Source organism: Mustela lutreola, chromosome 9, assembly GCF_030435805.1.
Source record: "Mustela lutreola isolate mMusLut2 chromosome 9, mMusLut2.pri, whole genome shotgun sequence".
Lineage (NCBI taxonomy): Eukaryota > Metazoa > Chordata > Mammalia > Carnivora > Mustelidae > Mustela > Mustela lutreola.
In genome coordinates, this window is record NC_081298.1 from 105,957,368 (window position 1) to 105,972,910 (window position 15,543).

Sequence of the window (15,543 nt, forward strand, 5' to 3'; positions counted from 1 at the left end):
CTTCTAGGACTTTTTTTTTTTTTAAGATTTTATTTATTTATTTGACAGACAGAGATCACAAGTAGGCAGAGAGGCAGGCAGAGAGAGAGGAGGAAGCAGGCTTTCCAAGGAGCAGAGAACCCGACATGGGGCTTGATCCCAGGACCCTGGGATCATGACCTGAGCCGAATGCAGAGGCTTTAACCCACTGAGCCACCCAGGTGCTCCCCTTCTAGGACTTTTTTCTGATTAATCAACTTACTTGGGATTCATTTCTACACATTTTAGAAAAAAATGGCTAAAGAAATCAATTTCTTCAAGATAGAGCTTGTTTGGGAATACACTGCCTGCCTCTCGTTTTCAGAACCTTTCCCTGATCCCCGGGTTCAGAAAATCACAGAAAACCAGAAAATCAGACCCTTAGAGCAAAATGCAAAGTGTCGTCTCATCCACGCCCTGGCTCCCAGTTAGCCTGGAGGCTGGGTCCTGCCTGTGGTCTGAGAGGACACTGGGTGACATGTCTTTCCCCAAGAGCTCAGCCTGTAGGATTATCACGACGAGAAGACACTGGTTGATATTCTTGGGAGGTCCTGGATGAATAAACAGCCAGAAGTTTTTCATCAAAAAGTTGCCAGCCCTTACAGAAACGGTTTCCAGCGTCACCTTTCCATCAGATTTTACCTTATTAAACAACAGAGCCACAAAATTTTAAAAAGGACAAAGACTGAGATGTTACCCATGGCAAACATTTTGGAAGCAAGTTTCACTAAAATGGAGAAAAAGGAGAAACACAGATTTTTAAAAATTTAATTAATATCTAATGTGTTGTTAGTTTCAGAGGTAGAGGTCAGGGATTCGTTAGTCTTATATAACACCCAGTGCTCATTACATCACCTGCCCTCCTTAATGCCTGTCACCCGGTACCTCCTCTCCCCACCCCCACCCCTCCAGCAACCCTGTTTGTCTCCTATAATTAAGAGTCTCTTATGGTTTGTCTCCCATATTGAGTCTCTTATGGTTTGTCTCCCTCTCTGATTTCGTCTTGTTTCATTTTTCCCTCCCTTCCCTTATGATCCTCTCTTTTGGAGAAAGACGGATTTGATGATTACAGGCCAAAACCACCATCTCCAGCTTCACCAGCGTTTGTCAGGTGACCTTTTGTTTCTTGAATAATCATTAACATACATTTATACGTGTTGTTTACTGTCGCTATTTAATGAATGACCGAAGAGAGGATGTTTCTCTCATGATGCTTTCAATCTACTGAAACATATCCCCAGTGTTTTCTTTCTTTCTTTATGAGAAACTTTATTTTGCAGGTTTGAGGCAAGCATTTGGAATGAACTGACACATTTCTGGACTTATCCATCGCATAAATCGAGGATGGGTGTATGTGCTCATGGTAAAAATTCAAATATTACGGGGGCACGGGTGACTCTGAAAGTGAGAGTTCCCCTATAGTTATGCTTTCTGAAAATAAGCAGTATTTCCAGTCCTTGGTACATTCTTCCAGATTTTGTCCATGCTTATGTACATACAAGCAAGAGGCTGTTACTTTTTGTGCTGTATAAAATTGCCTTTCCCTTGACTTTGCCTTGGACATCTTTTCATGTCAGTTCATCAAGAGCTATGATGTGAGAGGACTCACATGTGACCCCTCAGACACATATCTGTGGTCAGACTCAATTGAGCATCATAATTCCAGGGGATCTGCTGAGCTCGAGTTTCTCCCCAATACCACAGACCAGGAAGGATGACATTCACCAACGCTTGGGAAATGGCTGACTCTTCTCAGAGAACATCCCCACTCATCTCCCACAACCCATGACCTGTCCCTCGCAGCAGAGCTGCTGGGGACCGCCATCATGCTGGCCAAGCCCACCCACTTGTCCCAAAAGGTGACTTCCCAGGCAGATCTAGTTTATCAATGGGACACTATCCTCACAGGAAAAGTCTGAGTTCTAGGAAAGGAATACACTTACTGGAAAATATGCAGAGAAAAACAGCATAATCAGAATGACTACATGTTTAATGAAATGCCTACAAAGTAAACCATTATGTCAACTTCATTAATTGGTCAATTTACTATTTATCATCGTTTCACGACATTTGAAAAATGAATTGAAAGTAACATTGGCCCATTTGCAAGAATTCTTGATGAATGCGTGAAGACTGCCAACAAATAACATGAATTCCTCATATCCTTATTATTTTTAAAAGCAAAATTATTAAAGGGGTGCCTGGTTGGCTTAGTCGGTGGAGGTGCAACTCTTGATCTCGGGGTTGTATGTTTGAGCCCCACGTTGGGTGTAGAGATTACTTAAAAATAAAATCTTAAAAATATATATTCACACCCATCTGTGAGTATGTGTGTGCATGTGTGTGTGTGTGTGTGTGTGTGTACATAAATATGTAATAGTGAGGGCTGTGCTTGACATGTGGATTACTCCTGGGCCAGAGTCTTTAGGAGTAGGAAGACCTAGGGCTGCACAGGACCCCAAGGAACCCTGTAGTCAGCCAGGATCGCCTTCTGCACGCACGCGATAGGAGTCGTGCTGAGTCAAAAGGAAGTTCTTCCTCAACAATTTCTAAAAATAGTCCTTAGCATGAGGGCAGGATATTAGTGGTCTGGGAACTAGGAGAATCAGAGGCAGAATTTAGAGAGCTGACAAAGGTGGAAACCCATGGCCTAAAAGGTGTCTTTCAGGCTCCCCCGGACCTCTAGAAAAACACAAAATTCTATCATTAGACACAATGCCTTTATTGGCCTAGATCCCCACTGAAATACAAGTAACTTCAGGAGTAAGGTGCTTGTTTTCTCTTCCTTTAAAAAAAAAATAATAATAATAACAGAAGTGGAATCCTTATAATAAAGAGCACACATCTTCAGAGTCTGGCCCAATAATCTTTTAAATATATATCCCCCCAGTTAACACTACTCAGATCAGTGCATGAAATATTTCCGTCACTCCAAAAGGCTGCCTCTGCTTCCTCCCAGGTCAATTCCTTCTTCAAGGTAACCACCATTCCGATTTCAGTCACCGTAGATGAGTTTTACCTGGTTTTGAACCTCATATAGATGGAATCATACAGGATGTACTCTCTTGTGTCTAGTGTCTTTCTCAATATTGCATCTGTGAGATTTATCCCTGTTGCTGAGAATGGGAATAGCTCTTTCAAGTGTTAGCAATGATGGAATTACATATGGCCAAACAGGTCTATCATTGTCGGTCCCACAGTCCTCTTCTGCATTATGCAATCATCATCTCCCCGCCCTCTTCTCTCACAACCCTCAGCTGTATAAATGGACAAGTGAACGTCATAATGTCTTACAATTTAGATGTGATTTTTTTTTTCCTGGTTACAAAAGTTACATATGCTCATAGAAGCAGAAGACGATGACAACGAGGAAGAAGAAAAAGAAGAGGAGGAGGAAGAGGAAAAGGAGAAAGGGAGAGAGAGGGGAGAGAGAAAGAAAGAAAGAGAAAGAAAGAAGGAAGGAAGAAAGGAAGGAAGGAAGAGAGAGAGAGAAAGAGAGGAAGAAAGAAATTCTAGCTCTTGCATGGCTCACCCGGACACAGTCAATCCTTGGGCTGGTCAGTGGCCTTTGACCTGTATAATCTGGCTCAGAAAAATGAATTAGGTCAGTCACTTCTCCCTCTCAGGAACGTGACTTCTAGAACTTGGAGGGAAGTGGCATTCGGTGGAGACATCGGTCCTGCATGGACTGTGTGTGGTGCCGCCCAGAACCTTCTCCAGGAGGGCAGGGCCTATTTTCCCAGCAGCAGCCTTTTTGTCCAACCTGAGGACAATTCCGAGGCCAAAGCGATTCCAGAGCTCCTCATGGGGCTGGGTGACACCTCTGTGGTGGCTGCTCTGGTGCCGGATCTCCCCCCTGCCCATTCCCCCTTCTCCCTTCGCCTCCACCCCCTGAACATGAGCCCCAGGGCCTACCACCATAAACTTTCTGCTCACTAGTCTCCACCTCAGTCTGTTTCCTGGGGGGACCAACCCACCACAGGGCAGGAAGAAAGTGTGATGCATGGTATCAGGCGTGTCCCGCACAGGTCCTTCCCTCCTGCTCCGAGTCCTGCTATCTTCACATCCCACATCCGGACTTCTGGCCTCCTGGAGAATTGTTTACCTGACACTCAGTGTCTCCAAAGAAAACAAGATGAGTTTTGCAGAAAGGTAAGTTCAGATGTAGTATTCCCTAGCTGAGTCTTAGTTTCTTTATCTGTAAAATGGGCCTCCACCGGGGCCACTCCACTTCCTGTGTCTTCCCCCAACCCCTCGCCCCACCATTTCCCTCCACAGCCCCCACTTCCACCATCTCTTAGCTGGTCTTTCCGAGGCACCCTGCACACTTCACCCAGAGCACTCGTGGCGAGGCATGCAGCTGGCCACGGGTTCATACTGGGTTGACATTTGACTGAGGAAAATCAGAGAAACAGCTACTTTCACAATTAGCCATTTCATGAAAATGAGAATTCATGAAACTGAGATCATGCTTGCTGTTTGGAGCACTTTAGCAGGCTGGGCTTTCAGAAGCCCCATTTTAATTAAATAATGCCCTTCCCCTCCTCACTTCCCCCACCCTTACCCAAAGTCAAACCTCCAGAAGTCTCCACCACCAAAGAGTCTAGATCTGTAAACCTAATGCGGGATCCTGTGATCTGTCAGCACCTCGTCCCCCAGCACATGGTACCAGGAACCCAGGCCCCCCACACCCTAGACCTCCCCACCTCTGCGCCTTTGCCTGGACTGACGGTGCCCACGGAGGACCCGCTCCTATCATAGCTTTTAGACAAAGCTGCGATTCTGAGAACCCCCAGGTCAAAAGCATTTTGCCTGTACACTGATGATGACGTTTGTCATTAGCTGCCTTGGGTTAAGGCTTAACTAAGTTAACTAGCTATAGTGCTTCTTTAGTTAAAGAGTTACCTGTCCTCCTGACTTGGTATGTTATCAAGTGCCTCTCCTACTTCTCCAAACTTAGCCCCAGCACATACCATTCTACAAATGTGTCAGCGGAGGAGAGAGTTAATTTATCGGCTTTGCTTTGGGGAAATGCACAAAAGGGATTTGTGTCACCTGTTTGTTTCTGCCCCCAGATGAACATCTGAAGAATGCAGGCCTAAGCGGGGAACCTCATACAGTGATCACACAGAAAAGCCCCAAGTCTCCACCCTTTCCTGGAGTGGAGGGGGGGCGAGTGGGCTTAGGAGGTCCCATAGCACAGCCCTCAGGGATATTTGCCAGGTATTGGCTGTCCAGGGGAGAAGCTGGGACTCAAGGACTCCCACGTACTGTCTCCACAGACACTTGTGGCCAAGTCAGTCTCTGGGTACCATGGAAACTGCTACTGGGAGCAGAGAGGAAAAGCAGCAGCCAGGCCACCCACAGTAAGCCCATTGTCCTCTGAGCCAGCCCCTCCCTGAGAGGCTCCTTATCAGGCCCTCCCCGGCCTCCAGCTCCCAGCTCCCTAACCACCAGACACACCAGCTTTCCTCTTGCTGGCCCAGCCTGGGGAACCAAGGGGAGTCTCATCTGCCTCAGGACACACCACCCATCCTGTCCTCCCCAGTCCTGCTGATCTCGAAGGTAGCCGGAAGGAAGGCCTGAGAGCTCATTTCTTAGCTCCCTTAGGGGGGAGCAGAGGATACTGAACAGAGAGAAGGCCTGTAGGCAGTCTGTTCACAGGAGCACTGCAGGCTCTCTCTGGAAGCCCAAAAGGAGAAAATCTGTTGTATGGTTGGGCGGCTTGTGCCCTGAGTGTGCCATCGGTTGTGCCTCCCGGCCAAGAGGACAAGGCCAGGTTCTGGGAAATGGCTCTGGAACCAGCCTTAGGGCCCAAGAAGAAACCCATCTGGGCCACCCAGATGCTGGTTTTGCTCTAAGCCCTACCCATTCCTTTGTCCTTCTCCAAGTCCTGGAAGCTTCCCTGGAAGCCCAGGGCTCTCCAGTACCCCTCTTCCTGCCACCTCCCTCACACAGGCTCCTGGAGACAAGGCCTAAACGGCACAAATCTGCCACCAAGCAACATGGCAGCCAGAGAGGGACAGAAGGGGCTGGTGACTCTGAGCTGGGGTCCTTCCCTCTCCCCATCTCCATTTACCATTTTAGCCAGCAGGAGCCAAGGCTGGGGCAGGGTAGGGCTGCCTAGAGCCCAGGAGCCTGCCTCTCCACCACATGAGCTGCCTGGCCCTGCTTTGAGTCCAGACTTGATAGTCACAGGTCAGGAGTCCAACAGATGCCCCGGAGCAGCAAACTTCACAGGGATTGGAAGCCCCCAACTCACCCGGAAGCCAAGTGGAGATGTCAATAACTAGAAGGGCTTATGATTACAGCACTGCCTCCCACCAGCGGTCCCCCCGGTGTCCCCAGAGCACCCACTGCCCAGACACCAGTATGGCCAAACCTGCAGCTCCTCGGGCTCTTGGAGGGGGCGCTGGTCTGGATGTCAGCTGAGAGGAGCCTGGGCTTTGGACCCAGAGCTTGGGAGGAGGCTCCAATCCCAGTTGGGTGACTTGGGACAAGGCATGTAAAAGCCCTTAGCCTCAGCCTCGCCACCTATGAAAAGAGCAATAGAAATTTCTATACACCTTATCGGGGTGTTGTAAGGGCTTGACTAGAGAGTAAGTAGGAAGCGTTTAGTGGAGCACACAGAGAGCGCTGGGTAAACAGATCACACTGTGTGAGCGTGTCGCCATTATTATCTATATGACAACCTTTTACCCCTAGAATTCTGGCAGGGAGTAAAGGAGCCATAGGGGGCAAAGGGAGAGCAGTGCTCTCTGAAGCAGGAGCCGCTCCCCCCAGCCCCCCGCCGTCCCCAGAGAGACCCAGAGGCCTCAGAAGGGCAGAACTGCAGGCAGCATGTACCCCTAGTGAGGGGCCGCCCTAACATTCCTGCTGGGACTTAACAAGGGGTGGCCGGTTAGTTCCTGGAATGTCCAAGAAAAACAAACTGGTTATTCTGAGTGAAATTGCAGCCTGGCTAAGGCGGGCTGGGTCTGCTTTAAATTAAACACAGCATTTCTGAGATTCTTTTCATCTCCTGGCCACTGTGGGTTAGTGGAGACATTACCTCACCTCACCTTCCTGCTCTGAGGTGAGGAAGCTGACAGGGTGCAAGCCTGCGGATGAGATGAGATCCGGGTGGTGGGGGTGGGGGGTGGTTGCTGAGAGCCTCATCCCGGGTTCCCAGAGGGGTGCGAGGTAAGCAGGCCTGGGGTACCGGATACTTGCGGATGTGTGGGGGGCAGTGTATGAGGGGGTACTCCAATGCGCCGTCAACCCTGTCCTTGGTATTTATGTAAGGAATTCCAGCATTTGCAAATACATTGCTTTCCTAGGAGTTCTTGAAACAAACAAACAAAAAACTTAGCAGTAGTCTGGCAAGTCCAGGGTTGGTCCCTTACTCGACCCTTCGAACATTTAAGTACAGGAAGTCATTGCCATGACTTACGGCTCCTCAGCAGAACCCCAACAAGTTTTGCTTTTGCTGGCCCCACTGAGACAGTGAGGCCCGCTTCCCCACAGGGGGGCCTTGGTCAAGGGTGGAGCTCCCTTCTGGTTTCAGAAATTGCTTCTGGCCAGCTTTGCCAGCTTGTAGAGTCCTAGAAAATTCCAAAGTGTGGAGTCAGGCTGACCCAAGTGTGATTCCCAACTCCCTCAGTGAAGATGATTTAATCTTACTGGGACCTTCAATAGTCTCATCTTTAAAACGGAGGTCGTTATGTGGAGGAATGAAATGAAGTGTGTTCAAGGTGCTTTTGTTTCAAATAAAGTATACCCAAAGTTCTTTGATTGTAAGAAACTGAAACCTCCCGGGAACCTGGGGGGCTCAATCGGTTGAGTGTCTGTTTTGGGCTCAAGTCATGATCCCAGTGTCTTGGGACCTAGTTTTGCACTGGGCTCCCTGTTCTGTGGGAAGTCTGTTCCTCCCTCTGTCTCTGCCTGCTGCTCCCCCTGCTTGTGCTCACACACTCTGTCAAAAAAATAAAATCTTTTTTTAAAAAATTGAAACTTCCTCAAGCTGTCTTATGTAAAGGGGAAATTGTGTGCAATCAAGGGACTTTCACAAATACAGGCCACAAGGCCTCTTCAGAGAACAGGAACCAGGACCCCGAAAGGGGCTTTGCAGTCTCTCTGCTCCTGCTCTGCCTGCCTGGGGTGCCTGCTTCCCTCTGGAGTCTGCATGCCAGTCTTCTGACCCTGAGGACGTCCTTTCACTTTTCCTTCTGCTCAAAGCCCCTCCTTAGCTTGACAGCGTTTCCTCGTGCTAGGTCCCCAGTTAGTGCTCAGTAAATGATGGCCGGATTCTAGTATGTTCCTTTGTCCTGTGTATCGGTACCATTCGGGATATTCTGTTTGTCCCTCCAGATCTGCTCCTCTTTCTTGTCCGCCTTGCCCCGTCTCCAGAGGCTGAGCTGGATAAACTGTCCTTGGAGGTTCCTCACCTTCCGGCGCTGGTGACATCAGTCCACAGTGGACACCAGCAGGAAACAGGAGCACAGGAGGGAAAGAGCCAGGGTGTGCATTGTTCTAGGGCCTGTGGGGGATGGGAGGGGCAGTGGCAGGGCTGGTTCAGGTATGGGAGGCCACAGCGACCCCCGCTTCAGCTGCAGTCCTCGCTGGGTTCTTGAATCACGTCCTTTGCTTGTCTCTTCAAGTTCACGGCGCTGATGGCTCTTGCTCCATCCTCCCCTCATCTTTATCAATCATCCATTCATTATATTCTCTCCCCTCACAGACCCGTCAGGGAAACACGGAGTTGCCATCTCTCTCCTGCTGGGACTCATGATACAATCAGACTGCGGGGGAAGACAGCTTTGTCTCCCTGCCCCACCTCCCCCTCTGGCTCCTGCAGAAAGCAGACAAAGAGAAGATGTCCAGAACGGAGAAGATAACCGGAATTCTGCTAGAAGTAAAAGGGAATACATGTGCAATAAGAAGAAATACTCCCATTGTAAGAAACTCTCCGTTTTCCTGGGAGAATGTGACCCCCATAAAAGATTCAGAAATTTGCTACCAATTCAGTAACGGCCTCTGACTTTCCTAGGACGCAGATGCCTAGAGCCGAGCATCATACAGGTTGTGAGCAGAGGGGATTTTTGTATTGTCAACTTCTCTGCATTTTTCACTCCCAAGTTCATTGGATTGTTCACCAGAATCTGTCTTTTTCTTTCCTTTTCCAGTTTGGCCTCTGTGCATCTCCCTTTGGGCTTTGACCATGAGGTCTTAGCTCCTGACAGACATGTCTGGCTCTCTTGTCTAGGCTGTTCCACAGCTCACTGACAAAGGTCCCGAAGGCTTTCCCTGGAAGAGGGCATTTTATACTAAGACCTAAAGAACAGGACACTACACTGGCCAAAACTGGAGGTCAGGAGGAGGTGGGGACTCCAGGCTCAGGAAAGCTAGTATGGCCGAAGGAGGGCCGACAGTATGAATGAGCTCAGAGGGAGAGAGGCATAGAGCTCAGATCATGCAGGGAGCCCACTGTAGATCGCACCTAACAGGCAGAAACAGAGGTACAAAGATTCCATGTTACTGCGCAAGAAACACTCACCAACATTGCTGGCGGGGAGAAGCCTCATTGAGAGTGAACCCCTTGGATTCTTCTCATGGAACCAGCGCTGGTCACAGGATGAGTTCGACTGTAGACTGGCCCCATCCAAGGGTACTTCAGAGGACACGGGGCCCTTAGCAGGGAGGCCACTTCCCTGAGAACGCAGGCAGTGTTGGGGCTGTCCTCGCCTCTCTGTGACTCCACTCCCAGGGCTCAGCGACCTTCTTGCCTAGACCGGTAGGACCTCTAGGAAGACGGTGAGGAAATCGAAAGGCCAGTGGCCTCCCAGTGGTTCTCCTGGGAAGGCCTTCCAGGGTCCTGGGAAAGGACCACAAGTTCTATCCAACCTTGGGAAACTCAGGGGGATGCGGCCTGTTTGAATGCTGGCCCTTTCTCCCAGCAGGCACAATGTGAGACGGTGTCCATGGGTGAGGGGACAGGACCCCAAGTGAACCAGCTGCAGGAAGTCTTTGCTCTCTTCTCAAGGCTGCAAGCTCAAAGCAGTCGACTCTGCTGTCCTGTGTGGCCCAAACACCCCTCCCTCTCTGGTCTCCTTCCCTGTGGCCCCTGTGGGCCGAAGCCCACCCCGCAGTCCGAGGCCTGCTCGCCTGCCCCCCGGCCCCACCAGACAGGGTCATCACCGCCGGCCCTCCCAACACACAGCTGGCCCTAAGGGTCCTGCCACCGCCACAGGCCACAAGCCCCTCGGGAGCAGGAGCACATCTCACAGGGTGAGGCGTGGGGCTGGCTGCACATTAGGGCCCAGTGGGGGCAGAGGCCACAGCAGGCCCAGAGCAGAAGCAGGGCCAGGATGGGCCGCCATCTACAGCAGTCTACAAGGGGCCCAGCTGCAGGCCACACGGCCGGGCTGGCAGAGGCAGCAAGGCCGAGCATGGAGACAGGGGCGACTGGCAGGGGAAGAAGCAGGCCCAGGCATATCCATTCAGACGCACACTCCCATTTTCCTGAGCTGAGTTTTAACAGGAGCAGTTCGGACTCGAGTATAGTTCCCTTTTAACCAGGGCGCCGCTTCCCACAATGCACACACACCCCTGCTGGCTCTCCTTCCTGCTCCCAGCACCAGTTACCCGGAGCCCCCCTTCCCCACCTCCCATCAGAAGCCAGGCCAGGCTCTCTCCGTTGCTCCTGGGCCTAGAGGCCACAGAACCAATTTACTTTTCAAAGCAACAACAGCCAAAGGGCAGGGGTAGCAGGACAGTGGGAAGGGCCAAAGTCTCAGTGGCTCGAGGGGACAGTGTCAGAAGAGCCACCTGGGACCCTGAGAGACCAGAGTCCAGGCATCTGTGTAGAGTCCCTAAGACAAATGCAGCATTTCCAGCCCAGGGTGAGGGGAGAGAAGGGTGAAGTCCTTCAAGATCTCCAGCCACCCGCCCTACCGCACAGCCTCTGGGAAGCTCCAGGGAACTCGTCCCTCTGAAATGGACTTTGAGACACCATTACTCATTTGTTGATTCAGTCCTGAAAATGTGTCAAGGGGCTGGTATGTGTCAGGGATTGTACTGGGGCCAAGCGAGAGGCTGGCCACGATAAGCAACATAAAACAGGGGAAGAAAGGATCTGATACGGGAGCCACCCCAATCTGTCCTCTCTAAGTCCAAGGCAGACACACTAATCAAGCATAGTGCTTGCTGTCACGGAGTCTGGGGAAGACCCGAGAATTCTTATCAACACACTTGTCCAGGCAGCCATTCCTACTGGAATGAAATGGACCAAACCTTTGGTTTGGTGGGTTTGGTCCACAACCCTCCCAAGCCCTCAGATTCATAGATTAAAGCCCTAATCTCCAGATGTGGCTATATGTGGAGACAGGGCCTCTAAGGAAGTAATTATGGTTAAATGCAATCATAAGGTTGGGATGCTGACAAACAGGACTGGAGAGCTGGCTCTCTCTCTCTCTCTCTCTCTCTCTCTCTCTCTCTCTCGGGCACGCACGTCATGTAAGCTTGTCACAAGGGGGTCGCTACCTCCCAGCCAGGAAAAGAAGCCTCAGAGTGAAACCTACCTTGCCGGCATCTTGACCTCAGACTTCCAGCCTCCAGAACTTGAGAAACAAACTGATGTTTAAACTATCCAGTCTGTAGTATTATGTGATGGCGGTCCAAACAGGCTGTGGCCTTAAGTCAATATGAAGGATACAGTTTGTCAGCCCTGGGGCAAAGGCAGGGAGGTGTTCACAGGTATAGCTTGCATCAGAAACAGGGAGCCCCATGGTAGGCCCAGGGTCCATGGTATTTAGAGAGGGGAGTAGACAAAGGTGGGATTGGAGGGTATCACATACAGAGGTGTAGGCCAAGTCAGGGCCTCAGGACTTAGCCTAAACAGCACAGGAGAATGACCTTCAGATTTGCATTTAGAAAGATCGATCTGACAGCTACATTCAGGCTTGTGTGGGGCAGGTGGGATGGGGAGGTGGGAGATCCATAGGAGGGTTCCCCATAGATCAATCCTGGGGTGCATATGGGCCATTTGAGGGGAGTGGCCTGGCTGCAGACAAGAGGAAGAGGTGAGATGACTCCCCCATTTCTGGCCTGGACGGTGGTCTGGATGGATGGTCCTCGCTTTGACAGGAATGTGACCTCCTATAGGGAGAGCCTGGACAGACCTCAGGTTGCAAGCAGAGCAGAAGTCCCTGAACCTCACTTCAGCCCACATTCTATTGGTCAGGGCTAAGCACTGGCCAGCCCAGATTCAATGTGGCTAGGGACTCCTAGAGGATGTGAATATAGGGAAGTGTGAATCATTGGGGCTTTGCCATAATCCACCACCACGTCCAAGTAATAGGCAGGAAGCAAGAAGAGCAAGGCCCCAAGCCAGATTCACTTGCCACTTGGGCCTCTCACCTTTGACAAATTCCTCTGCAGCCTGGGGACTTCCTCTGAGCCAGAGATAGGGCTGGGTCATGTGATCATCCTCAGCTGCAAGGAATTCTGGGAACCTGAATATTTTAACCTGAGCACACTGCAATCTCTTTTAAAACTTGGATTTTTAGTAAAGAAGAAGGGAAGACTGGCTCTTGAGGAGTCATGAAGGGTGACTAGCAGAGTGTTCTGTAGAAACCTTGGAGGCGTGAGGAGGAAATAATGGGCACCGAGCACCTTTGTGGCAGGGAAACCACACACAGCCCTTTATGCAGATGCTCTCAGAAGGAAATGGAAGATCTGGTTTTGTAGGTCAGGGGTGAGGCCTGAATGTGCATCTCCCACAAGTGCCCCAGAGATGCTGAGACTGCAGAAGGAAAACCACATTTTGAGTAGCCCAGAACCGGGGTACACTGAGGAAACAAGTAACCTCAGAATCTCAGAGGGTTAAATGACAAAGGCTTGTCTCTTACTCAAGCTACGTGTTCACTGCATGCTGCTGGAGCTCTGCTGTGCTGGTGACCAGGCCAGAGGGAAAGAAGTTGTGACAAATCACCAACTGGCTCTTACAGGCCTTCAGTTTGAATGGCCATGACCAATGTCAATGTCAGGCAGGGAAGAGAAGCTGTTTCAGAGAATGATACTGCAGATTACCACAGGCTTCACTGAGGAGGTAGAATTTGACCTAATTAAAGCCCCGAAGGAGGAATCTTCTATAGAGAAGGTGGGGGAGAACTTTCCAGGTGGAGGAAACACCGTAAGTCACTACCATTGAAGGAACACCTGTTAGGTGCCAGAAGCTTCCAGATTGTTTCCTACTCAGCCCCCACAAGAACCCGAGATATTTTTAGCCCTTTTTATGAGCAAGGAGACTGAGGGTCTGACATCAGCTGAGCTGCTTGCTGATGTTACAGGGCCAGAAAGTAGGAGGCTGGGAAAGCAAACCCAATGTCCCGGGCTTTCTCTCCCAGGCCACAGGGGACAAATGGAGGCATGTGTTTGTGTAGCATGTTTGCAGGATGGTCTTTATGCTACCATTCCCCTGGAAATGGTCCCAACATCTAGAGGATGGGTGTTGTTTTTCAAGGAGGAAGGATCATAAACAGATTGCAATTTTTATTATGGTAGAATACACAGAACATGAGACTTACCATTTTAACTATTTGTAAGTCTACAGTTTCCGTGGCATTAAGCACATTCACATTGTTGGACAACCATTGCCACCATCCATCTCCAGAACTTTTTCATCTTGCGAAACTGAAATTGCCCTCTTGGACACTAACTCCGCCCAGCCCTTGGAAGCCACCATTCTACTTTCTGTTTCTATGAATCTGACGATTCTAGGAAATTGTCCTTGCGTGTCCACTTACCTCAGGGCAATGTTTCAGTGTTCGTCCATGTGCTAGTAGTATTGACTACTAGCTAGTAGTTATTCCTTTATATAGCTGAGTAATATCCTATTGCATGTATGTACCCCGCTTTTATCCACTCACCCATGGATGGATGTTCAGGTATTGTGACGAACGCTGCTATGCCCATGGGTATGCAAATACCTCTTCCGGTCCTTGCTTTGAGTTCTGTGTATGTCTCCAGAAGTGAACAGCTGGATCCAAAGGAATTTTTGACAGAAAGGACTATGGGTCAGAGGTACTGGCCAGCCTTGTTGGGGTCCAGAGAAAATGCTGCACACCAGCACATAGGGAGATGCCAACCCCCACCAGGCAACCCCAGCCCCCTCAATGCACCCCCGACAAAATGTCCTAGTTGGGGCCTGTTGTGAGGGGACAGGGAGCCCCACCCCCACACCATGCAGGCGCAGGAAGTCTCTCTGTCTTGTTATTTAACTGTCCTGTAGGCACAGAGATCTTGCCCCCAAGGAGTCTAGAAGCTTTGGAGGGAGAGCAGCCATTAACCCCTCTGAGTCTCCCTTTCCCTCATCTATCAAACTGAGGCCGTGGTATTCGCCTGCCTACCTCACAGACTGATGGGAGGTTCCGGTGAACACACGTATTGAGGGACGTGGAGTTGCTGCTGCCTGTGGTCTGCCTGCCACGCCTGCCCAGGCCGCCCTCCAGGCTCCCCTCTTGCTGGGTCAAACAGGGGCACTGTAGGGGTGATGTCTGGGAAGGCAGAAGGGCCTCTGGGGCCATTTCAATAAGGCCAGAAGAGCCCTAGGGCTGAGACAGCTAAAAGGAGGACAGCAGAGGTAAAACCACTCCCTGGCGACGGTTCTAGGGCAGTGGTTCGCAAACTGGAGCAGGACAGAGAAGCCTCAGGGCATGCATTTGAGACACAGGGCCGGCCCACCCGCAAATTTTTGATTCAGGAAGTCTAGGGACCTGAGAATCTGCATCTCTTCTAGTCTTTGGGCATGCTGATACCGCTGGTCTGGGACCTAGCTTTGAGAGCCACCACTCTAGAAAATGGAGGAGAAAAAGCGCTCATTTCGAGGACCACGGACACATGATTCCCTCTAGCCCTCTTACCCCTTCCTCCCACTCTCCCTCCCTTTCCGGTTTCCTTCCTTCCTGGTCCCACATTTAATATTAAAGCGCAGCATCCGGACTAGGCTGACCAGATGGCCGCTGGCTGCCGAGGGCCCCAGGCCTGTGGTATGACCGGACGTGGTGGAGTCAGAGTGAGTCAGATAGCCAGCAGAGGGAAAATACCGTGTTCCAAGTGAGGGGCCAGGGCGGCCTTCCAGGCCCTGTAAGAGCGCAGGGCACTGTGCAAAGCTGGGATAGCCTTCCCCTGGGGTCGGGTGTTCCCTGGGCAGCAGGATGCTGGGTGAGGAGCTGGTCGGTGGGACGGGCTGAGTGAGTGAGTCCCCAAGACGCTCACTCAGGCCAGGCCTTCAGAGATAGGGACGGAAAGCAGGCCAGGAAGCACAGTGAGTAGGGGCAGAAGTCCTGTGGGCACTGGAAGCAGCCAGCCCTCGGCCCTTAAGATGGCCAAGCTGTCAAATTTCCCCTTTGAATGCTCCCACATCCGTTGTCCAGCCAGTAACCCATGGTGAACCCTGCAGTCCACCTTCCCCTGGGCTCGTCCACCAGACTTTTGTGGACCTTCTCTCTTCTCCCTGACCCGGCAGGGCCCCCGTTGCTCTTTTCC

General features: G+C 50.8%; 1 protein-coding gene and 1 long non-coding RNA gene across 2 annotated transcripts in view; one reads left to right on the plus strand and one right to left on the minus strand.

Annotated features, from left to right (window-relative positions):
- The window catches only part of LOC131840406 (uncharacterized), a 68,689-nt gene extending 59,666 nt beyond the window's left edge, over positions 1–9,023 (plus strand). Inside the window, exons 5-7 of the long non-coding RNA XR_009357337.1 lie at positions 1,072–1,129; positions 1,299–4,170; positions 8,738–9,023. This is a non-coding gene — a long non-coding RNA (uncharacterized LOC131840406). The remainder of the gene's footprint in view (positions 1–1,071; positions 1,130–1,298; positions 4,171–8,737) is intronic.
- IMMT (inner membrane mitochondrial protein) overlaps positions 1–15,543 on the minus strand; it is a 240,552-nt gene that overhangs the window by 64,311 nt on the left and 160,698 nt on the right. The gene's annotated exons all lie outside the window — the stretch shown is intronic.